At 38.6% G+C, this 25,454-nt stretch overlaps 1 protein-coding gene across 1 annotated transcript in view; it reads left to right on the plus strand.

Moving 5' to 3' along the window:
- The window catches only part of LOC110690256, a 50,652-nt gene that overhangs the window by 23,445 nt on the left and 1,753 nt on the right, over positions 1-25,454 (plus strand). The gene's annotated exons all lie outside the window — the stretch shown is intronic.

A 25,454-nucleotide genomic window follows, 5' to 3' on the forward strand; every position in this document is an offset into this window, starting at 1 on the left:
TTGTTTCAACTTGTTTGAAATATACAAGGCTTGGCAGATTTTGGGGTTATTTATGCACAAAACTGGTACAATTTTTTCCCGAAAGGATTCGGAGAAAAAAGTACGTCGTGTAGACATCTACTTTTGGCCTCCTGTCCTGACAAGAAGTGCAATCACGATAAATAAAGCCATCTTTGTGTTGGATCGAAGTGAAGAATACTTATGGATAACTGGTTAAGCCACAAAAGACTAGCCCAAATTAAAGAAAATCCAAAACAAAGGTCCAATTAACTAAACCCGATCATAATTAGGCTTAATCCCGTGCTTAAACCCTAATAATGACGGATTTAGGAGCGCCTTGGTTAAAACTTAGTGCTGCAGCAGGAAAAGCCGCGCGCATTTCACAAAGTCGCGATGGGCTGCCGCGCGCAACTATTTCTATTGCGTGCGACACCCTGCGCAACTTTCAGAGCTGCGCAGCGGAAGATTTGTAATTATTCGGAATTTATACAGAAAATATAAAATCGAATCTGACCATAAAGCCGCGCGCAAGACAAAAAGTTGTGCTGCACATAGCTGCGCAACTCTATAACTTGCGCAGGGAAGTCGAGCGCAACTTCATTTGTTGCGCGCGACACCTGCTACGGGAGATTGCTCGAAACCCTAAATCTAGTCATTCTCTATAAATAAGAGCTTAAACCGAGGCTTCAAAAGACAAAATCTAACCTAAAACTCTGGCGAAATAATTTGTGAACTTGTGCAACCTAACCCTCTTGTCCTAAACACTCACCCTTTCGATACTTTGTTACTACGGTGGAGGTTTCCCAACAATAAGGTGTACATAAGTGTTATAAATGAAGATCTAGCAAAGAGAAGTGGTAAATTCCCGAGCACTTAGTTAAATCACCTTTATTTTCTGGTTTAAAAGGACTTTAATTAATTAATTAGTGTTGTTTGATCACCTTTAAAATAATTAATTAATCAATTCCACATACTATCTTACGTTAAATAAAGACTAGAATTGAATTAAATAATTATTGGTTGATCACTTAAGCCAAGGCGAATCTTGTTTATTTATTGTTCTTTCACAAATATTATTAAATGAGAATAACGAATTTTGCAATGTAATTCCTACGTGAATTAATGTTTGTAAATAAAATCAACTAGCATAGTTTTAGGTATCGCGTTGCATATATTGTTTGGTGATGAAATTGTAAAAAAGGAAGATCTAGTAGAGGACGTACTAGGGTTAGGATGACGATTCCCCCTCTAAAAGGAACGTTATCTTAGTTCCCTCGCTTCCAAACTCAATTCTGGTTTATAGACCAATTTAGGCATGGGTAAACTTATGATTTGTGCTAATTATTCCATGAATTCCACATGGAAGAAAGGCATGAACGAGGTTTATGAGTTTTTCCTAAAACTCATTGGCGACTCCTACTTGTTTCTTATAAAAAAATGTGATGATAGACTCAATTCTAATTCAAGGTCCCCCAAACAGTCAAGAATTCAAATCCTACTACACCCTAACAAGTGTCAAGTCCTAGGCTTATAAGTGGCCAATGGCATTTAAGGAGAGTACCCCTTACGATGGGATCACCGTCCTTACAGTGGCGACTCCACTAGGGACTTAGAGGTTACATGATTAAATCGTAGTTATGGTCCAAGGTATCCAACACTAGGTTGCCTATGGGTTGTAACGAGAATTAACTTGGATTATCTCTAGTTAGAGAGCGAGACTTGAATGCAAAATATCTTCCTTTAGCACAAGAGTAAAAACCAAACAAGCAACATTGAATCATGCATAAGCATAGCACACTTAAACCATTGGGGATTAGCTCATTAACTAGGGGTCGCCAACACTAGGCGTCTATCCCGAAATCAATAACAATCATCCTACCCATATCACCAACAAAATGTTGGGAGGGCGATGTAATAGGTCAACACGTTGAGTGATTGATTTATGCTTCGTTTCTTAAGGTATAGTACCTTTCGACACCCAAGCCTTTTTTGACCTTAGAATGCCTTTGCGTGAATCTTGACTTATGACATGCTTATGTGACTATGTGACTATGTGCAACGTGTTAGGATAGTCTTCTTTTTCTTTTTTTTTTAGGCCAAGGTTCCCAATTATGAAGTTGTCTCTTCGTGATTTAGCGTCATATTCAAAGGATAACATAAAAAAAGGTCAAGTAAAAAAAATCGAATAAAAAAAAGCTCGAATTAAAAAAAAAATTTAAAAATATATTACGAGCAGGTGGCGCGCGCAACTCAAGAAGTTGCGTGACCCCTCCTAGCGCAAGTTATTTTGTTGCGCGCGCCCACTGGACGAGTCAGTTTTGATTTCTCAAAAAACAAATTGACTCGTCCGAACAATATCTTCATTGAAGAATTGTTAAGGGCGATGTTATCCATTTGAGTATATTTTGCATCTTTTTTCTTTTTCTTTTTTCCTTTCAAAAGCAAGCGTATCGATTTACTTATCCTATCGTACTCCTTTAGAGCCGGTTTTCAAGCTTTAGAAAGAGGACCCCTGGACACTCGCATTCTACGTTTACCACCCAATGATCAACCCCTTTTCAAACCACTTTCCTTCGACAACTAATCCTAGTCTAACAACAATGACAACCGTCGAAGAACTTCAACAAGAGATTCTTTGTATGAGAGAGAAAAAGGCTCAAGAGGCCGAGGAGAGAAGAATTAAGAAGATAGAAAATGTTGAAAAGATAAAAGTTGAAGCGTTAGCCTTACAAAAAGATGGAGCAACTATCCATCAAAGAAAAGTTGTTGGAGAAGCTAGTTCTTTGTTCTACAATGGGGAACAAGTACTTTGACTACGCAGAAAAGTTTTCTCCTCCCCCAGGACTTACTTTACCAGAAAAGTTCGTAGCTACAGACTTGCCAATATTTAAGGTGACCAAGAATCCAAAAAATCATTTAATGTGTTTTACTGGCACTATGGCACTAAAGGGAGTTGATCCTAAGCTTTATGCTTTGACTTTCCCTTTATCACTAGACCCAACCGCGAGAGAGTGGTACTATGGGCTAGATCTTAAATTCAAAGCGACATGGGAAGATGTAGTTTTGGCTTTCATCACCCAATATGAGAGTAACGCGGAGTTCAAGTCAACTTTACGTGAACTCGAGATGCTTAAGCAAGGCGACGATGAAGGTTTCCTTGCTTCATATGGTAGATGGAGAGAAAAGGCGGCACACCTTGCCCAAAGGCCTCCTGAACTCGAGTTAGTACAAAAATTTATTGACAACTGTCATTAAAAGTACAACAAACATCTACGTTACCTTGGTCTAGACACTTTTCAACAGGTTTATTCTGTGGCTACTAGGATTGAAGATGATCTTGCTAAAGAAAAAGTAAACAAACCTCATTATCATCATCAACCTAAGAATAAATACAAGAAGGGGAATGATAATGCATCATCCTTTATTGACGTATTTGCGACTTCCACGCAATACATTAACACAAATCGATATGATGATCCTAGAAAAAGATGGACAAAAGAGAGAAAATTAACTCCATTTCCTGTAAGCTATAGAGAATTGTTAGAAAAATTAAATGAAAAAGGCTTACTTATGCCAACAGGGCTAACACCACCCACTCCACCAGAAAGGAGGTTTCCTCAATGGAATGGTAGTGCTTATTGTGGTTATCATAGAGGCGTCGGACACTGTAGGGAATATTTTCAAGCCTTAAAAATCCCACTAGCTTGAACCCCACTGTGATCATACACTAAAGTACGGTGGCGTCCAAAAGGGAAGAAGATAGAGCAAAAGAGTCGCCAACAAGTTTTTAAGGAACTTGTAAACCGTTCACGAGGTGAAGGTTACACCCCTTAACGATCCAAGAGATCGCCAACTCCATAAGGTCATGAACTAAATAAAGGTTCGGGGATGATGGTACAAATCCAACCTAAAAGAGATTGAACCTGCCCTAATAATAGGCCTCTACTTTATTATGCTTGTATTCATGTGCGCTTTCTGACTAACATACAATCAATAGGATTAACCCTAAACCTGTTTATCTATGTTGGTTGAATATTAATGCACAAATAAACTATTATCAAGTCTAGCTCTAAGTGAAAAGGGATGAGCATTGGAGATTCCTTGATATGATCATGGTGTAAGTGTACGAATATGAATATGAATGCATGTTTATTACGGCCGCACCTCGATGTGAGGTTGCCTACGTATCCGTTAGGAATCAGGCCAAACGTAGCTCTAGCCGAACCTCGCACAAGTGTGTGTATACCTCAAAAAGGTATTTTTAAGGGTTGTAACGTGGTTAGGCTAAAGGCTGAAGAAGAAAGGAATAAAGGCTCAAGACCCTAGATAAGCCCCTAAGGTGTGCAACCTCGCTTTTGAATCTTTATGCTTGAGTTTCTACTCTTTTTAGCTCTTTTTGCTTTAGCATTTATTTTATTTTTATAAGTGTGGGCAATCCCGATCATGCGGTCTATCCTCACTTGGCATTCATGTTTCTCAAGCACGGTACCGAGCACTCGATAAGAGACGCAATCTGAGACATGTTCATATCAAAGATATTTTCATATCAAAGACATTGGAACACTTACCCTTTTGTACACTTGTTTTGTTTTTTTTATTGTTGCTTATTTTTTGCTATTGCTTTCTTTTGAATTTGCTCAAGCTCTCTTTAGAATTGCATAAGTTTCACACCATCCCATCCCAAGGTTAGGTAGATGTAGGTTGAAAAAAGAAGGGTCTATCGTTAGACAAGGCTCAAAGTGGTTTATGAAGAAAGGATGTGTAAAATTGAAGGGTGAAAGGAGATGTGATGTGGCTACAAGGGGTGCCTCAAATCATTGGTATACCTTGTGCTTAGCTCGACATGGATTATATTTATATATATTTTTTTTTGTGAATGCAATGTAATGAAATGATCATATGTAAGGAAATAAATACTCATTTTTAAAAGGGAAAAAGGAAAAACCTACAAAATTAATCTAAAAGAAAAGAAAAGGTTCCTATGCTAGACTTATTGGGGAAAAAAAAAGATGAAAAGGAAATATAAAAAAAAGAGGTCACGAAATCTTGTCGTTGCAGCTCGCCTCTTGTCTTGTGTCATTTGCTTCATCATCACCCAGTCTTCTTGTTAACTGGAGGCATGGGAAGCTTGTTATTATCAATCAAATGTTGGATAACCTCCTTTAGCTTCCGACAACTCTCAGTAGTATGACCCCTACCTTGATGATACTTGCAGTGTTCGTCTGGATTCCAACTAGGCAATCTTTTTTCAGGTGCGGGATCTTGAATAGGTCCAATGGGAGTAATGAGTCCTTTGGCATGGAGTCGATCGAAGGCAGTATCGTAGCTCATCCCAATGGGGGTTAAGTCTTTCCTTAGTTGCTTCTTAGATCCTTGGTTATCTATGGCTAAAACTTCACTGAGATCAAAGGTACTAACATTGTTACTAGAGTGGGCGTTTTCGGAAGAAGAAGGATTGTCGTTCTTCTTTCCTTTCTAGCCACCATGGTTACTATTGTTAGTAGCTTTTTTCTTTGCCAGGTCATCTTCGATTTCAATTCCGATGTCATAAACGGCCTTGAAAGTATTCAAATTGTGTTGATATTTTAGGTGCTTTGAATACTTTTCTTGGAGATTCTTGAAAAACATCCTCACAGATTCCTTTTCGGTGGGGACTTCAATCATCTTAGCGGAAGTTTCCCTCCACTTATTAAAGAAAGAAGTAAAACCTTCATTCTCCTTAGCATCTCAAGTTGTCTATGATCGGTTTCAACTTGGATATTGCACTTGTACCTATCAACGAAAGCGTTTGCTATCGATTCCCAGGTAGAGGTTTTCTCCTTGTCAAGGGAGAAGAACCATTGTTGGCAAACGGTTTCAAGAGATAGCGGGAATAGAGAGGGGAAAACCTTCTTATCGATACCCTTAATGGTCATTATAGTTTCAAAAGCTCTTAGATGGAAATAAGGGTTATCCGTTGCCTTGAATTTTAGGATGTCGTTGGCATTGAACTTCTGCGGAAGAAGATCTTTGTCCACCGAGACCCCTTGTGATGTAAGCTCTTGAAACTTGTAATCGCTAGACAACTTGCTTAGGCTCTCTTGCATGAGGTCCATCTGTTGTAGCTTCACGGGATCATCAACCTTGAGGGTGAGTAGCTTCAGTGTTTCAGTCATGGTAACCAATTGGTTCCTAAGCTCATTGACTTCTTCTTGAGTTTCCATTATCTTCTTAGCCTTCCTCTTTTGACGAATCGGTTTATCAAAAAGCGAAACTTGAATAAAGAGGTTGTCCTTGATCAATCGCCCTTCTCTCCTCGACCAAGTACTGTGGGAAAGGAATTTAGGAATACTTATTGTTAATTATTTGACTCAAACTTTATTCAACATGCAATGGATGGAGGAGGTGAAGAAAGATCGGAATATAATGTGAAAGAAGATTTAGATGGAGAGATATCAAGAATTAGGAATAGAATGTACCCCCCAACTCAAATGACGGAAAGACCGACTCATGCATGGACCTAAGACATGGCCCTGGTGATGTGTACTCAAAGTGTGTGCTAAGACTAGTGAGTGTAGGGGACATGTTAAGACTCGTGTCATGAACATGGGACGTAGTGCCTAAACTAGAATATTGATTCAATTAAGCATTATTGCCAGCAAAATTAACCGAATTAAACGAGAAACTGACTGATTAGACATTAGGTGATGACTCGACAAATAATCCGAACTGTCGGCCAAGCGACAGGACTGGCGTCACAATATGGTGGTTGGCGCCAGACTTTTTAGTAAATGTCTGGCGCTACACACCATACAGTGGCGCTACAACCCAGATTTTGGCACCAATATTGGAGCCTCGGTCTGGGACTGTTTTCGATATTATTAGTCAACTGGGGTGTGCCTAAAGTCGTACTAGGTCAATTCCGATTAAAAGAAGAAAAAAGCTTTATTGACTCGAATTAATTAATTAATTAATTAATTAGGCAAAGTTCTTTAAGTCATTAATTATAATCTTAACACAAATGAACAAACGGTTAGGAGGAGCATAGAATATATATGCACAACACATAATGCACAATTAGTCAAGTAGGCACAACATGATGCAATGAGTTCGCAACCTAACCATGGCTCTAGTTCTCTAAAGTTCGGGATATGGTTTAGTCAAACAGGGTCCATGGTTAATTGTTCAGATGCACCGCGTAGAAGCCTAACCGTGAAGGGTTAACGCGTGTGGATAGAACACCGCGAGTTTTAGAAAAAATTCACTTCCATGGTTTGGTGAATTGAACATCTCAGATGTACCCTTTGTTGCCAGGAGCGTTCAATCGGGTAGATAGAGCATGAATTCCCAGAGGGTTATGTCCATATGTTAAAAACACATATGGGTTTCATAAAAGTGAGAAAAAATTCAATCAGGAAGCAAGATCGAGCAAACAATACGCAAAACCGTTCGAAATTAGAACGTATATTTCTGGCTCGGTATTGGGAGAAATTGGCGCCAATAAACAGAGACTGGCGCCAACTTTTAACTGTAGCGCCTGGCGCCAATACTGGCGTTTGGCGCTACGGCAAAAAGTGTGGCGCCAAGCTCTGGCCCCTGACGCTACTTCCCACATGCCTCAACAGCTTTCTGTGCTCGATAAAATCATCCAGTTTCGCGCGGTGTTATTTCAGTCCTAGTTGTGAAAGACGTTTCTCAAATTTCCTACGTGTAAAATCCTATGTTTTTGACTCATTACGGATGGTCTTTCCAATGAGAAACTTTTTAAGCATATGACAATAATGTTAATCAAAATTACGCACATGAAATACTTAGAACTTTTCGAGTCTTATCCACTCATTCTAAATCATTGCCGAAACAAATTAAGGAATTAAAATAGAAATCCTCCCTAGTGGAGTCGCCAAAAACTATAGGGAATATTTTCAAGCCTTAAAAATCCCACTAGCTTGAACCCCACTGTTATCATACACTAAAGTTCGGTGGCGTCCAAAAGGGAAGAAGATAGAGCAAAAGAGTCGCCAACAAGTTTTTAAGGAACTTGTAAACCGTTCACGAGGTGAAGGTTACACCCCTTAAAGATCCAAGAGATCGCCAACTCCATAAGGTCATGAACCAAATAAGGGTTCGGGGATGATGGTACAAATCCAACCTAAAAGAGATTGAACCTGCCCTAATAATAGGCCTCTACTTTATTCTTCTCGTATTCATGTGCGCTTTCTGACTAACATACAATCAATAGGAATAACCCTAAACCTGTTTATCTATGTTGGTTGAATATTAATGCACAAATAAACTATTATTGGTGATCACTTGAATTATAATCACAATTAACCTAACAAGATTATTAATTATCTTATTAAGCGTGATTGCAAATACCAATTCCCTTTAACCTGCAATAAAAGGTGATCAAGCAATAACAATAATAAAATAATATGCATATCAAGGAACATAATAAATTATCATAATAAATCATAATCATAATCATAAATATTAGAAAGAACATAGGAAGCATCATACTTTATCATACTTAAAATTAAAGATACCCTAGACATGATACTAGGAATCATAAATAACAATCTAAGCATGATATCTACATCATAAATCAATTAAACCATTAAAGTATTTACTTGGATGCCTCGTACCTCTTTCTAATTACAAAATACACACGTTAGTAACTTCAAGGAAAATAATAATCAAAACAATTAAATAATTGAAAGAGAGATTTGGGACCAAACCCTCAGAAATTAAACCTTTCACGTCTAGGGCGAAGGCAACTTCGAATATGGCTAGGTGCTTCTAGATCTTGTGAATGCGGAATTTTGTATGAAAAGCAAGGTTTAGAAAAGAATGCTAAAAGATTAGTGTTATTGAAAATTGATGAATGAATGATGAAGATGAAGAGAGTTGATGAATAATTTTGTAAAGAGATTGTTGATGAATGATGATTGTAGATGGTGAAGATAGATGGTGAATTCGCCATGAAAACGGAGTTTTGATCCGCTATTTATAGAGAAAAACATCCAAAAAAGATAATTTATCAAAACAGAGTCTGAAGACCACAAAACCACCTTGGCGCCAGCCCTGACTCATTGGCGCTAGGACAAGTGGCTAGCGCCAGGCGCCAATGGCTGGCGTCTGGCACCAATCCTGGTTCCAGGCGCCAAGGCCTGGGGTTGAACACCAAACCGGCTTTTAACGCGTTTTCGAAATTCTGATAAAATTCCCGTACTGGAAGATAAAATAATATAATTTCAGTCGAAAATGCTATTTGATCTTGATTAAAACTCTGAAAAATCCTAATTGAATTAAGAATGATAAGAACCTTCTAGAATGTTCTAGAAGACCAAAACCATTCCTAATTACATTAGGAATGATAAATCATATTAGGCCCTCCCCTAGATCATTGGGCCGTACTTAAAACACAAACCGGGCCCAGTTTAGTAAATTGGCCATAACTTCCTCAATATTCATCGGAATTGGGCTTATAATATATCGTTGGAAAGGTCTTTGCAAGCCCCATCCAACTACACCACTATTGGACCCATATCATGGACCAACCAAAATGGATTGGCTGTTTTCTTAAAATAAAGTTTTCAAAAACAGAGAGAAGAGAAAAGAAAAGAAAAGAAATAAAACTTTCCGCAACACTAGACCTTTCCACACTTTCGTTTCATTCGATTATGATTCGACGTGAAAGGAACTCATCACTGGGTTCGGTTTCGGGGAGACACAAATGGGTGTCTACAGACACGATACTGAACGTTGCTATTTTTTAAAGCACAAAATACAAGATTTAGTAGACGATGGGAAAATTCCCACGCCTAAACCTAACAATAGCACATCCCCCTTAGGGGTGTTTCACATCGATGAAGACCATATGGGAAATGATACGTTCTTCCTTTGGACTATATCACACCCATAGGAGAACCTCTATCCACAATACTCATAGGGGCAACTAATGAAATATGTGGACTTTGGGACGACGACTTTCAAGAATTATATGTCTCTAAGTATGCCGTCGTCCCACCTCCATCTTGTTTGCAAAATGAAACAAATGGAGCGCATGATTGGGATCATTTCTTGGGGAAATCACAAGATTTATCAAATATCTCCTTGGATGAACAATGGTATCAAGCACAACTCCTAGAGAATCTTGGAATGGAGGCACATCCAAAGCCTCTAGAAGAAAGTTGGTTTATGAGTCCTATGACTAACCCAAATGAGATAAATCATTTAACTCGTTCTTGGAAAGTCTACCAAGCACCACCACCAAATGGATCTTCGACCACAGAAACCCAAGGTCAAACACAAAATACAATACCACCTCCACTTGAGGTGGAAGATCCATTGGTCAAACAACTTCGCCAATCCAAGGCGAATATCAGAATTTGGGAACTCCTAAGTACTTCTAAAGAACATAGGAATTCTCTCATGAACGCTCTAACGGCTTTGTCTGTAAGCACAAACACAACCCCTCAGGACCTTTTTAGCTTGCTTACTAGCGAGAAATCCGACAAGTCAATCATTTTCAGAAATGATGATTTGCCTTTGAAAGACACTACCCACAACAATACGTTATACTTAACTGTGGGATGCAAAGGATACAATATCCCTCTAACTATGGTAGACATGGGTCCGCTGTAAACGTATGCCCATTACGAATGGCAAAATACTTAGGCCTTAATCCAGAAAAAATATTTCCAATCAACAAAACAAAGAATAAGGTCCCATGACAATTCGAGTAGATCGATGTGTGAAACTATTAAGCTACCAATTACTGCAGGCCCAATTCAAAAACTGGTTGAATTCCATGTGATGGACATAAAACCTACAACCAACCATTTACTTGGACGTCCTTGGATACATGAGCTTGGTGCAATACCATCCTCACTTCATCAAATGAGTAGGTTGAACTATCAAGGCTTCCAATGACTATACATGCTTCTCCACTCAAAATAGCAATAAATGATCAATCACTCTTAGAAATAAACCATGATAAGGATGAAGAGGACATGTGGGGATTTTCCATGAGCCAATTTTCACAATTGAAATGGAAGAGGACTTGGAAGAACCATTCAAGCTTGATCCATATTCCACTCGGATAGTAAACAACATCTTGCTTAAGAGTAGTTACTTTCCAGGGATGCCTTTGGGAATAGGAATGAAGAAATCTCTCTTACTTCCTATCCCAAAGAAAATCTTCTCCTTTGGATTGGGATATAAACCAACCGAAGAAGAATTGGAGTCTCACGATGCAAAGAACAAAGCACGTAGAGACAATAATAAGAAAGAGATAATCACTTTACTCTCATCCTATCAACAAACCCCTAATGGACAATTCATTAGGGAGGGAGAAGATTACCCATGTTACGACTTTCGGGAACCCTTAGTTTTGGAAGGAATTAAGAAGCCTGGATTTAAAATATTTCATGATTGCTACTTCTTGGATGACGATCTTAGCATCGTTAAATCAAAACACCCAACTTGAGGGTGCTATGATGGGCAAGCATTTAACTTGCTATTTGGACTAGAGCAAAATCATGTCGCAACAATGACCAATCAAAACGCCATTCAAGATGAAGCCTTTGACCCAACCTCGTTTATCACCCCTTTAAACGAATCTTTTGAGCATGGATGGATGAAATCTTTCAAATGGATCAATCACAAAGGCGATAAACTAGAGATCGTCACAGGCGAAGGGAAAATGTTTGAAGAATCGGACGATGAATCTATTGTAGACTCTAAGGAAGCTGAAAATCTAGGCCTTGTGGCCATTATTGAGTTTATTTTCTAGTTCTAAGGACAAAGATCCCAAAAAGGAATCTTCTCTTGATGTACTCTCTTTTGATTTTAATAATATGAGCTCTATTTCTGAGTATATACCTTCTCTTGAATCTTTCAAATGCTAACAATCAATCTAATGAAGATGATAACATCAATAAATTGGTTGATTTAATGAATGAACGAGAACAAAAGAACTCTATCGTTGAAGAAACTGAAATAATTAATATAGGAACTAACGAAAATAAGAGAGAAGTCAAAATTAGCTTAACTCTAAATCCGGAAGAGCGATCGACCCTCATATTAACGCTCAAATAATTCAAAGACGTGTTTGCTTGGTCATACAAGGACATGCCTGGAATAGATAGGGAAATCGCAGAACATACCATTCCCTTGAACCCTACTTCTAAACCAATAAAACAAAAATTTCGACGAATGAAACCCGATGTTGCATTAAAAATAACAGAAGAAGTACAAAAACAGTTGGACACCGATTTTATTCGCGTAGGTAATTACCCAGAATGGGTAGCATACATTGTTCCAGTCCCTAAAAAGGATGGACGAGTTCGCATGTGTGTCGACTTTAGGGATCTTAATAAAGCTATCCCTAAAGATGATTTTCCTCTACCACATATTGATATATTGGTAGATAACACGGCTGAACATTCGATGTTATCCTTTATGGATGGATACGCAGGTTACAACCAAATTTTAATGGAAAAAGAAGATGAAGAAAAGACATGCTTTATTACCCCTTGGGGTACGTATTGCTACACAGTCATGCCATTTGGTTTAAAAAATGCAGGAGCTACGTACCAAAGAACGGCTACGACTCTCTTGCATGATATGATGCATAAAGAAATAGAAGTGTATGTGGATGATATGATCGTGAAGTCCAAAGATAGAATGGGCCATATAAAAGCTTTACGCAAATTTTTCACTCGCATAAAAGAATATAAAATGCGATTGAATCCACAAAAATGCGCCTTCGGAGTAACTTCTAGTAAGTTACTCGGATACGTAGTAAGCACACGTGGCATCGAGATCAATCCCTCTAAAATAAAGGAAATTATTAACATGCCTCCCCCTCAAATAGAAAAAGAAATTAGGGGATTTCTTGGCAAATTACAATACATTAGTCAATTTATCAACAAGTTGACTATGACTTCTGAGCCTATATTTAAAAAGTTGAAAAAAGAGGAGAAACATGAATGGGACGATCAATGCCAAAAGGCCTTTGAGAAAATCAAAGATTATCTCAAAAGTCCACCGATTTTAGCACCACCAGTACCCAAACTACCTCTTAGGCTATACATTACAGTTACAGACACAGCCACAGGGGCCATGTTAGCACAAGAAGTAGAAAAAGTCGAACGTGCAATATATAATATAAGCAAAAAGTTCATCCAATACGAAACAAAATATAGCACCTTGGAAAAGGCAAGCCTAGCATTAGTGTGGGCGACAAAAAAGTTAGGACATTATATGTTACCACACACTACTCATGTGATTTCTCAACAAAATCCGGTAAAGTATTTGTTTGAACAACCACCCATACAAGGAAGGATATCTAAGTGGTTGGTGATGTTGACTGAATTTGAACTAAAATATATTCCTGAAAAATCCATGAAAGGAAAAGTAATTTCCGACTTTGTAGCACAACATCAAATTCAAACAAGTCGTGCAGAAACTACTTATCTTCCGAATGAAGAGATTCTAATGACACAAGATGACAAATGGGTTATGTACTTCAACGGTGTGTCCAACCAAAAAGGATGTGACGTACGAGTGTTACTCATAAGTCCAGAGGGAGCACATACTCCAATCTCTGTTAAATTAGACTTTGAGGTTACTAATAATGTCACAGAATGTGAAGAGTACATTATTGGATTAGAAGCAGCAGCTAGCATAGGTGTGAAAAAATTAGAGGTATATGGAGACTCCAATTTGATTATAAATCATATATTAAAAAAATGGAAAATAAAGAACTCCACAATGATATTATACCAAGCACACCTAGAGCAACTGATCGAGCATTTTGAACATATTGATTTTAAATATCTCCCAAGGGATGACAATCAATTTGTTGATGTGCTAGCAAAATTAGCCTCAATGATCAACATTCCAGATCACTTAAATATGATGCCATTATGCGTTGATAGAAGAGAAGAACTAGCGTATTGCAACGCAATAGAGGAAATAAAAGACATTGAAGGAGACAATCCTTGGTATGATCATATCCTCCAATATATTACTCATGGCACATATCCTGAAAATACTTCATCAAAAGACCAACGAGCCTTATGAACACTTGCGGCCTAATATGGTCTAATATATGGTCAATTATGCAAAAAAGGACCTATTGGTCAAAGATTACTATGCATAGGCCAATCGGAAGCCACACGCCTTATAGAAAATACTCACAAAGCTGTTTGTTGACCTCACATGAATGGTAAAATGATTTCAAAAATAATTTCACGACAAGGGTACTATTGGTCCACTATGGAACATGATTACATACAATATGTTAAAAAATGTCCACAGTGCCAAATGTTCGCCAATTTACAACACCTTCCACCATCCGAACTATACAATATCACTTCCCCTTGGCCTTTTTCGACTTGGGGAATTGACATAATTGGAAAAGTCTCTCAAACAGGATCTGGAGGGCACGAGTACGTATTAGTTGCCATTGATTACTTTACTAAGTGGATTGAGGCTACTTCTTACGTGAATATCACTTCTAAACATGTCGCAAAGTTTCTCAAACGAAACATATTTTGTAGATATGGAGTTCCACATGAATTAATTAGTGATCAAGGATCTCAATTCAAAGCTGAAGTTGAGACCCTCTTAACTCGTTATAAAGTAAACCATCATCACTCATCTCCATACAGACCTTAAATGAATGGAGCTGTAGAGTCGGCAAATAAAAATATAACAGTCATCATTAAGAAAATGGAAGAAAATTACAAAGATTGGCCGAATAAACTACACTTCGCATTATTAGGTTATAGAACGTCTATACGGACATCAATAGGAGTAACTCCATACTCCTTAGTTTTCGGAATGGACGCAGTGTAACCAGTCGAACTAGAAATACCATCCCTACGCATCGTACTTGAAAGTAAGCTACCGAAAGCTGAATGGGTAAGAGCGAGGTATGAAGAGATTTTATTCCTCGATGAACGACGATTAAGAGCTTTGTAGCATGTACAAGTCTACCAAAGGCGCATTGCGCGTCACTTCAATAAAAGAGTAAAACCTAGAAATATAAAAGAAGGTGACTTTGTACTAAAGGAGGTTAGGGGTCCACCAACCGATCCAAGAGGGAAATTCAAACCTAATTGGATAGGTCCCTACCGCGTAATTGAAATCCTATCTGGGGAGCCGTCAGATTAATGGATATTGGAGAAGATGAAATTCGCAAATTAATAAACATTGATCGCCTTAAGAAATATTAAATATGAAATCCAGATAAAATCGTTCACTCATACAACCATTTTTACTTAAGCATTCGATTGAAAGATTCTAAGTGTTATGCATTTTACCGAATAACACAGTAAAATACATAACACTTGGGGGGTAATTTAGAAATAAAAAAACCATTCTAAGTGTTCAAATTTTTTCGAACATCACGAAATTAATCTTCACACTTGGGGGGGTAACAATACGATTTTTTTAAAGAAAATTTTTTCGAGACATTCGTAGCACATGTGTCGCGCGCAACTAGAACAATTGCGCGAGGATGTCACGCGCAACTGATTTTGTTGCGCGCGAAAGGCTCGCGCAACTCCTAATGTTGCCACGCTACCTGATGACAAACTGCGAACCCGAATTTTTGCGTTTGAATGAAGTTTTGATTTCTACTTATGGTGAAATAAGGGTGTTTCTTAAATATAATATACTCGGAAAATAAAATTAAACTTTGATTTAACTCTTTTAAACAAGGTTTGATTAAATTTTTCATTTAATGTCTATCTAAGAGAACATATATATATATATATATATATATATATATATATATATATATATATATATATATATATATATAACTACGCAAAGACCTGATTTCGCAATGCGAATATGTAGACAATCTTTATGATTCGGTCATATCAAAATATAAAAATATAAAGCTCATTTTTATTTCATTCAAAATTTTTAAAGAAAGACATTATTGAACTCAAAAGAAGACAAACAAAAAAAAACATAGTAATGATTACACTTTATTAAAAAAAATAAAAAATAAAAAATAAAAAATAAAAAATAAAAACTAATGATAAAATTTTGTAACTCTCTAAGGTTTTACTATGTCCTAGATTGTCACAGATGATGGAGGAGTAGTTTCCATCGCAACATTTTCAGAAACCTTGGAGCTTTCCCCTACACTCTTCTTCTTCACCCAAACATTGTTTTTCAATTTAGGGATTAGGGCCTTTGTAACCTGTTTTCCTTTCCCTTTGACTATTGGAGCTTTCTTGCGAGTATTTGGTGAAGGTTCTTTGATCTTCACACGTTTTTGCGCAGGTTTGGAAGGAGCTTTCCTTTTTGTTTCCTTCGAACGAGCCTTAGGAGATGAGAAGTCTAATTTTCTTCTCACTCCTTTGTTTTGGCCGCTAGGAGGAGTAGTATTGGTTGAATGCATCAAAGGCTTAGGTGGATTACGAGTGGTGGCGGCTTAAAGTTGAGATCTAGCCTTGTTTAATTCACCCTTATCCGCCGCATTCATCTAAGCCTTGTAAAAGGAAGATAATGTGATGCTCGCAAGAGGATTTTGTATTACCCACCTTGGAATAGTTGACCAATATTCTATCCGACAAGCAATCCTTTCAGGTTTAAAAGTCACATCTTTAGGGGCATCGCAATCTTGCGGAGGAATATATTGCCTCATCCCGTATTGTCTCATCACCCTACAAGGAAAAGTATAAGTAGTACTAGACAGGCCTAAAAGCCTAATGTAAGGAAAATTGAGACTATTCCTAATTATACTATTTATGTTCCACCAAGGAATCACAAACAGTATGTTAGGAACTCCATGACAGAAAAACGACGTCCATTCCTCTTTATTCTTATGCTTATATAGGATTCGACGTCCAGGGAATGTCTTTACTCCATTAGCTTCAAGGTTTTGAGGCTGATCAACAATTCGCAAACGTTCCATGAGCCAAATCTAAAAAAAAAGAAACAAAAAATTAGTTTGCGATTTTTTACACAAGCAGGTGGCGCGCGCAACTAAAGTAGTTACGCGCACCCTCTGCGCGTAACTCCAAAGATTACGCTGGTAATGCCAGTGCAACTTCTTCACTTGCGCTGATAAACGCCGAAAAAAACTTACCTGTAATAGGAGTGGACTTTCCGTGAAACCGTTTTCGTTAGGATCTCCTATAAGGAGATTCAAGCATAGAATGGTTTCCGCCAAAACCAAAGGAGCGGGTGAATGACATCCCTCTATTTGCTCTACTATGGACACCATTGAATAATCTCCGTATTCTTTGCCTATACTAAGTAAACAATTAACAACAAGATAATAAGATAAAGCACGAATTTGAAAGCGTTGTTTAGTCATGTTGTCACGGTGGGCGACGAAGTGTTCAATAAATTGAATTAAATTCACGCCTTCTTCAGTTCTTATGTTGGTCATATCATTGTCGGCCAAACCAAAAAATCTTTGGAATATAGGTTTGGGATTCGACAAGGTAGGCGAATAAGTCACAGGGAGAGTGTTTATAGGGAAAACTAGCAAGGCCTCGAACTCACCAGGAAGGGGGACAATTTCATCCCCTATAAAAAGAAAAGATGGTCGTTAGAGTCCCAATGGTTGACTACGGCATGAAGAAAATCAAAGTTAACCACTAATTGCGTATAACTCAATAAAGGGTCCAAGTGTTAAATTTTGAAAGCTATTTTGTCCTCGGTTGAAAGGGAAGTGACCCATTGCTTCAAACGTTGTTCAAAGGTCTTCACCATTGTTAAAAAAAAGAGAGAGAGAATAAGATTTTAGAGGGATTAATTCTTTTTAATTTCTTATGTTACTAAGCAAATGAATGCGAGATGATCAAAAGCCTACACAAAACCACGTTTAAATAGACCCAAGAGGGGCAAATTTTCGGCAAATTCGGCGTAAAGGAAAGTTCACTGACAGGTGGCGGGCGCAACTCCTGAGTTGCGCGCGACACCCTCGCACAACAAAAATACATGCGCGCAACAACCGCGCGCAACTCACGCAGTTGCGCGCGACTTCCCTAACGCGGCATGTAAGTTGGGTTAATTTCCGTATTTTGGCTCATATAATGACGAAATCTTCACGAGATCTTAAGACGAATCATACACTTGCCTTCTAACATTTTGTGTCCCTTTTCTTACCTACTTTCTTATTTTCTTTTTATTTTCTTTTATTATTTTCTTATTTTCATTTTATTTTCTTTTTTCTATAGTTTTTCTACTTTCTTTTTCTTTTTATTTTCTTTATTTTTATTTTTCCTACTTCTTTATTTTTTTTGTTTTCTTATTTTCTTATTTTCTTATTTTCTTTTTCTTTTTCCTTCTTTTTTCCTTTTTGAGTTTGTTTAATTTTTCGAGGGTGGTAAGTCGGAAACCCTTTCCCTCCCTCAAAAAATTTTCGCATTCATGTACACATAGAAACAAATAATAATAATAATAATAATAATGACATATATACAAATGTGTCATATATACAAAAAATATACAAAAAAATATATATACATAAGTTTCCTAAAAAAAAAATGTATAAAAGAGGAATCAGGGTGCTCGGCAACTACTAGACGGTTGCTGCACATCCTGCAAAATCCAAAACGAAGATTAATACGTGAAATGTAATAACTTTGTTGCGAAGAAAAAAAAAAGAATAAAAACTTACCGCGATCATCCGATGATCACGGCATGACAAAGTCACGAGGGCTCTCCGATAAGCAGCTCGAAAAGCATGTAAAGTCCTCACCATGCCGTTCACGGTCTCTCGCGGAACCTGTTCCAAGAATACAAGTACAGTTAGTAAACAAATGTATATGAAACAAAAAAAAAATAAATAGAAATATTTAAGTACATATACATAAAAAACATACCGACTCAACCGTCTCAGGTACGAATGGTATCCCCTCATTATCCTCGGCCGCTGGAAGGGTCTCACGAATTATCGATCCGACAGCATCGGTATACGTGATCTCCGCTGTAGGAGGCACCCAACCACCTAGCTCGACCCGCTAAAAATACATGTGACAAAAAACGATAAAGGGTCAAAATTCCGAAAAATAAATAGAAACACAAAAAAGAGAGTTAGAAAACTAACCGGAACAAAGGCTGGAAAAGGAGTCAGCCTGGATGCTATAAAAGCCGAATAAGAAGCATTCGGAAGCACCAGCTACTCCGCTGGATAACCAAGGATCGCCTGAGCTCGATCCTCGATAGACAGCAGGCCCGGACGCAGTATCCGGATAAGGGGATCCGCAGGAACCAAAGGCTCCTCGGTCGAAAGCTTCCAGAGAACACGCTCACCTAAAAACCAAGCGTCGGTCCTCTAGAACACCGAGAGTCCCGTATAGAGGAACAAAAAAGGACAACGAACCATGCTAGATCAGATGGCCTCATAGACTCCGATGATCAAACTCTAAGGACGGAGATCGATCTATAAAATACAACCACATGTAAAATCGTTAGAAAACGAATAAAATCGAAAAACAAAAAGAGAACATGTAGTTGGAATACTCACCAACGCACGAGTCGCCGAAAGAATCCTCTAACGAAAGTTGCCGACAGAAGTATCTCGTCTCCTCTTAATCGAGACCAATCGATGGCTGATAGGAAGACGAGTAGCCTCAACCACCCTTGGGGCTAAGAAAGGCAGGTACGAGTATCCTCAAGCCTGCAATCGAGAAAAGATAAGCCTACAAGGAAAAAACGAAAGTAATAACCTATAGGGAATATTTCAAGCATTACCCAAAACTTAAACCCCACTGTGATCATAAACTAAAGTACGGTGGCGTCCAAAGGGAAAGAAGATAGAGCAAAAGAGTCGCCAACAAGTTTTAGGAACTTGTAAACCATTCACGAGGTTAAGGTTACACCCCTTAACGATCCAGGAGATTGTCAACTCCAATAGGTCTGGAACCATGACTGGTAGTTCGGGGATGAAGGTACAAATCCAACCTAAAAGAGGTTGAACCTGCCCTAATAATAAGCCTCTACTTTATTCTGATCGTATTCATATGCGCTTTCTGACTAACATGCAATCAATAGGATTAACCCTAACCTGTTTAATCTATGTTGGTTGAATATTAATGCACAAGCAAAACTATTATTGGCGATCACTTGAATTATAATCATATTAAACCTAACCAATATTATTAATTATCTTATTAACCGTGATTACAAGTACAAAATTCCCTTTAAACATGCATAAAAGGCGTGATCAAGCAATAACAATAAATATAATCAAGCAACATCATAATAATCATAACAATTATAATAATCGTAATAATAATAAAAATAATAATCATAATTAAAATAATTATATTTATCATAATCATGTTAAAGCATAATAATAGCAAGATCCTAGGCATGATACTAACAAGATTAATAACAAACCCTAGCATGTCACTAAACATCAAAGATCAAATATATAGCCCTAACATGAAACTAACATGCTATTAGGAAAGAAAATAGGAAGCATCATAACAATCATACTTAATTTAAGGAACTTACTCTATAACCTAAACATGATACTAGGAAGCATTCTTTTAATCATACTTGATATTAGAAATTACCCAAACATGATACTAGGAATCAAAATAATAACCTAAACATGATTTCTATATAAAAATATCAATTAAACAACTAAAGAACTTACTTGGATGCCTCGTACCTCTTTCTAATAACAAAATACACACATTAGTAACTTCAAGGAAAATATAAACAAACAATTAAATTAACTAATTGAAATAGAAAAAAATTAAGAAAGTTTAGACTAGATTTAGGACCAAACCCTCAGAAATATCAAACCTTTCACGTCTAGGGAGAAGACAACTTCGAACTTGGTTAGGTGTGTCTAGTGCTAATGTATGAGGATTTGTATTTGTAAAAGGGTTAGGCTAGAAAGAGGGAGAGAGAATCAAGAAATTATTTATGAGAGTTGGTAAGAGAGAGAATAAGAATCGATGGAAATTTATGATTGAAAACGGAGGTTTTAAGAGGCTATTTATAGAGAAAATCAGCCGGATTGATAAAAAAACGAATCAGAGTTTCGAAGAGGATAAAACAAATTGGCGCCAGACGTTAGACATTAGCGCCAGACGCCGGGGCTAGCTCCAGATGCCAAACTTGGCGCCAGGCGCTGGTCCTGTCGTCAGACGTTAAACAATAGTTTCACGCGTTTTCTTAACTTGATAAAATTTAGTTGTACAGAAAGGCAAAATAGTATTTTCCTTAAAAACAATTCTTTTATTCTGATTAAAACTCTAAAAAGTCAACTTAAGTCAATTTGTCAATGCTAATTAAATTAGGAATTAAAAGAACCTTCTAGAAGATTCTAGAATACTATAATCAATTCTAATTGCACTAGGAATGATAAACCAATACTAGGCCCTCCTCTAGATCACTGGGCCGCACATAAATATCAAACCGGGCCCATTTTAGTAATTTGGCCATAACTTCCTTGTTATTCATCGGAATTGGGCTTATAATATATCGTTGGAAAGCACTTTTCGAACCCGACCCAACTACACTATTATTGGACCCTTGACATAAACCAAGCCAAACCGGATTGGTTGTTTTCTAACAAATAGGTTTTTAGAAACATAGGGAAAGAAAAGAAATAAAAACTAACCGCAACACTATACTTTCCACACATTCACTTTATTCGATTACGATTTGACGCGAAAGGTACTCATCACTGGGTTTAGTTTCGGGGAGACACAAATGGGTATCAACATAATCGAAAGCCTTAAAACACGTACCTCAAGGATACGACTATGCCATGTAAGCGAGATCTAAGGCACCTGAGTAGCTGCCGCTGAATCCATGACCCGGGTCGCCTTGCCCTCAGCCGTAAGCATACGGGCATACGATACCTCCGTTCAACTCTGGTTACCTACCTACCTACTTGCCCCAAAACGCTGAGGGAAATAAGTAACCCAATGGCGAAACGCTCTCCTCAATCACTCAAGATGGTGACGAAAAGAACGTGGGCAATGTATATCCGAGCCAGCTACTCAGGTGTACACTACCGGTCAAGTTCGTCAGCTGACAACTCGTCAGCAAGAACCGAGTACGGACAAGATTGCGCGTACACGTGAAGGGCCGACGCAAGATGGTCCCCCACAAGGTCGCATAATCTCTCGTCTGACCCCTTAACGAGTCTATAACTACAGGCTCGCCTCCGAAAGGAAAACCCGTAATCATATCAAAATCAGAAGGGGTAACCGTCATCTCTCCCCATGGAAAGTGGAAAGTGTTGGTTGAATCCCACCAAAACTCCAGCAATCCTCGGAAGAAAGCTAACGACGTAGACTGGCTTGATAAATCCCAAATAGCCGCCAGCTGGGAGTCAATCCTAGAAAGTGCTACCATGTCCTTTGCCACCTCGGACAAACTCTCAAAACGAGCTCGCAAGTCACCAAAGCCGTACAAACGCATGCCTAGCTCAATCTAAATAAAAAAACGGTTATGGTTAAAAAAGGAGAAGAAACAAAAGAAAAGAGAAAGAAATGAAAGCGCGGGAAACGTGGTTATCTGGGTCCCACCCTCGGATTGAAACGTGGTTGTCTGGGTCCCACTTAAGGAACCTAGGGTCCTAGTTCGAAGGAGCCTCCAAAACCACCTTCTCCTGGCGACGTTGATCAACCGCGACGCGTTGCTCTTGAACCTTCTCTCGAGGACAGGTCACCCTCTTCCGAGGGTGAACCGCCTCATCCGGACCAAGGAGAACCTCCTCGGCATTGACAAACGGAGGCGAGTCCATTCTATGACGGATAAAATTTCTTTAATTAGTTTATTTTATTTCCTAAACAAAACTAATATACGTATTCTAGACCCATTTCGGCAGCATAACGGCTACTGATAGGGCAAAACACAAAAATCGAACGCCACCCATACTTTGGGGCTACGATACCTGTAATTAAACTCAGTAAATGGGGGCTTTTAACACCCACAAAAGTCATCCTATACCAGTTTCAACTAAGCATTCAAGGGATTATATTCCAAAATATCAAAGAATCAACTAATTCTAGACGAATAACAATAATACAAACATAATTATCGTCTACCAAACAAATTTGGAGTTCGAATATGGCAAAATAGGCTAAGTATACACTTTTTGCCAATTTTTCGGATTCAAAATTTTCAAAATGTTAAATATGGAAGCAAAGCTAGTTCCAATACTACAATTGTTGCATAATTAAAAAGTATAACCAAGATGGGCAAACATAGTAATAGAAAATCAAGCCAAATTCGAGTAAAATTGCAGAACGAACTTAAAATAAGAAATGTTCATACAAGGTTCAATACTTAACCATTTTTCATGAAATTTGTTGCAAAACACTCCTTAAACATAATCTAACAACATAGGGGAAACAATTTCAAGAAAAAATAAGCCGAATAAAAAAACCCCTAAATTTAAAATTTAGGTTTAACGATTTGAAAATCGTTCGAATTCAGTCGAAAAAGAGCAAATTTTAGCAAAAAACTTACATTGGATTACGGAAAATATGAATTGAGGATGAAATTAGCTTCCTTTAGCTTCAAAAATCGCAAAAAATGGCAAAGGAAGAAGAAAAATGGTGAAGTGAAAAATCTCGTTTGCGATTTTTAATTTACTGGCTTAAATATCGCGCGCAACTTTAGATGTTGCGTGTGACATACCAGCGCAACTCAGAAAGATGCGCGCCTGTGTTGCGCGTGGATACTAGTTGTTTCAAGGTTTTTGTCCCTTGGGAGAGTTTCAACACTAAGACTGGATTCAGCAAAGGGCGCCTGTACTTGCAAAGCAAACGGACTGTCGGATGGTCGGTGGTCCGCCTCCGAAGATTAAGTTAGTAAAGTATTCGGAATAAAACGTGCGGAAATAAAGTTATCTGCTTGGGTTCCAAGCTCAAGTGTACTGTATCTTGAGAGTGACAGTTCAGACAATAATTAATATTCAATCAAGGTTAGGTCATAAATTTGTCCTTCAAATTTGATACCCATAAATGAGGGGAATGTTCCCTATTTATAGGGCTCTAGGAATGTGTGCCCCTTCTAGGGTTTCGTGCCCTAAGAAAGGGCACGCCGCTTTTTCAAAGGCCCTTGGGTTTTGGGCCTTGATAGCTGTCATTCCCAGGGGGCCTAATCTGCGCACCACGTGTCACCATCTGGAAGGGCCAGATTGGCGCTCCTTCTAGGGACACGTGGTTGGCTCGGATTGGGCCAGCTGGTTGGGTAAAAATACCCAAATCATTTTTCCCTCACAGCGGACACGCACTTGCCACGTGTCGCATCTTACTGGCTGGATTTCAAATTAACTTTTGGAGGTAAAAATTGGGGTTTTACTCTTCTATAAATAGAAGGGTTTGACCCCCCTTTTGGATTCACACCTTTGCGAATCTTGGAGAATCTCTGGACTTTTGACTTTCAAAGACTCTCAAACACTTAAACTTATCAAGCATTCGACCCTCGGCATTTTGTCCGTCTATTTCAGCAAACCAGGCGTCTCCTAGTACCTTCTTCTAAGGTAACCGCCTGCTCTCTTCTTTTACTTATTTTTTCTTGCATTTTTTCTTTAACAAATGGTTTTCCAAACGCACCCGGCACGACCTAGGTTAATGATCAGCCGGTCACCGGGGACGGCTGAATCTAGAACTAGGAGTGCCGAATGCTCATTCGAGAACTTTTCATTAAGTACATCTCCAAATCCGACAGTGTCTGTGCATCTGCGTGCAGGGCACGATGGCCATAACAAAGCAGACAACGAGGAGATATAGGGCAGATGGTTCCTTTTACCATTCGGACGACAAGACTGTCAACTCTGATGGCTCCATTAGGGTGCCTGCTAGTGAAATCTCTGAGAACCCCCCAAACCCTTCAACTGACCTTCCCCAAACTCCAACTTATTATTCTTCCCCATCTTCAAGCGGCACCCCCAGTGATACCATATTGCGGGAAGCCGACAGTCAATACAAGCCCGAGCCTTCAAAATAGGCGTCGGAAGAGAATCTAGGGGAGGACCCTGCTTGCCCCAGCCGGTAGTCCCCTAGCTCTAGGGAGAGCTCTGATGACGATTCGGCCTTGTCATCTTCTAAAGATGCCACCGTTACTTCAGAGGAGGCCTGAACAAAGATCAGCACTGCATGGGAATCCTTGTCAGTGGAGAGAGGAGAAGGCTGGGCTGAGCCGAGTGCTTCTAGGCGCCTGCCACCTGGAACGCGCTCTCTACTATCACCATGTCCCGCAAAGTAAGCGGACTTCTATGACATCAGGTCTTGCCAACTTCAAGCGCAAGACTGTAATGGGTCATGGATTTTCCTTTTTTGTTCCTAATAAGGATGATACAGTAACCTGGCCGACCTTGGCCATCTATAAGGACCAAGCATTCGGACGCTACGAGGCAGTCCTCTAGGCTGGTCTGCGCTTCCCTCTCCATCCGGTCGTGGAGAGAATACTGGACGGATACCAACTGGGTATCTGGCAACTTGTCCCGAATTCCTTGA

The sequence above is a fragment of the Chenopodium quinoa genome, unplaced genomic scaffold, assembly GCF_001683475.1.
Source record: "Chenopodium quinoa cultivar QQ74 unplaced genomic scaffold, ASM168347v1, whole genome shotgun sequence".
Lineage (NCBI taxonomy): Eukaryota > Viridiplantae > Streptophyta > Magnoliopsida > Caryophyllales > Amaranthaceae > Chenopodium > Chenopodium quinoa.